This window comes from Aethina tumida, chromosome 1, assembly GCF_024364675.1.
Source record: "Aethina tumida isolate Nest 87 chromosome 1, icAetTumi1.1, whole genome shotgun sequence".
NCBI classification, from domain to species: Eukaryota; Metazoa; Arthropoda; class Insecta; order Coleoptera; family Nitidulidae; genus Aethina; species Aethina tumida.
This window is the reverse complement of record NC_065435.1, coordinates 75,528,861-75,529,942: the sequence shown is the minus strand read 5'-3', so window position 1 is coordinate 75,529,942 and position 1,082 is coordinate 75,528,861. Positions and strand designations below refer to the sequence as shown.

The following is a 1,082-nucleotide window of genomic DNA, read 5'->3' as shown; positions in this document are numbered from 1 at the left end:
AAATAATGCGATAACACATATTATTTCTTTTGTTGAGTGCGCTGAAGTCGAACAATCGACTTATACACTAATAATTTTTAAACAAACAATTATTTACAAAAGATTCCGAATGCCATTATTGTTGCTCGACCAAGCTACCAGATTGTACACGATGATTTAATTAGGGTGATCCATGAAATGACGATCGAGTTCAGTTTTTTATCACCTAAGAAACCGTAACATTATCATTATTATAATTTTACTGTCCGTATTGACTCACTCCATATACAAACATTTTAAATACTTATGTTTGGAGCTATTTTATACATTGCGTATTATTTCACTAAAGTTTACCGTGGAGTATGTTACATACTGAAAAAATATGTTTTAAAACAATTCCCAACAGGTTAGTTTCTATTTTTTGCTAACTATTAGTACAGCTTTATTTTAAACGGTAGATACAAATATGGTTTTCAATGAGAAATGTCCAATGTGCCACGATAATTTACAAATCATCATTAGATCGGCTTGCGGACATGGTTATTGCATGAAGTGTTTAGAGCGTCTCACTTCCATTCAACAGGAAGGACGCACTTGCCCCTTTTGCAGGGGTAAAATAATACAATTAAATATAGTAGAGGTAAGAATGTTTAGTTTTGTAACAGCCACGCAACATCAGTCAGTTTCAGAATAAGAAATATAAAATGTTGAACAAGCGGAAAAAGGCCCATTTGTTCCGCAGATTTTTGAAGGTGGCGAATCCGGAGTCCCAAAGCTCTCCACTGACTAGATGGATTCTTGGCGGCAACGTAAATCACATTTACAATTTTTTTATACGCAACTAGTGGTAATAAAGACATTGTTTACACAAAATGTCTCCTTTGATATAGGGCTAATAGTTGCAATGTCACGATTTTTGCACCAGCAATCGAAAAACACTACAGGTGAATATGGCGTCTCGACACAATACCGCTTCCTACTTAATTCGCCCATTTAAGTCTGGCAAATAAATCGAGATGAAAGCACGTCGAGTTCGCAAATTAACAAGCCTTAATCATAATCTTGTGGCGTGTTTCGCCTCAAAAGAGGTAGCAAAGCAAACG

At 35.5% G+C, this 1,082-nt stretch overlaps 1 long non-coding RNA gene across 1 annotated transcript; it reads left to right on the top strand.

Annotated features, from left to right (window-relative positions):
• Positions 1-226: 226 nt before the first annotated feature.
• Positions 227-852, top strand: LOC109594664 (uncharacterized). The gene is made up of 3 exons (XR_002191248.2): positions 227-385; positions 438-619; positions 669-852. It is a non-coding gene; the product is annotated as an uncharacterized LOC109594664 (long non-coding RNA).
• The last annotated feature ends 230 nt before the right edge of the window (positions 853-1,082 follow it).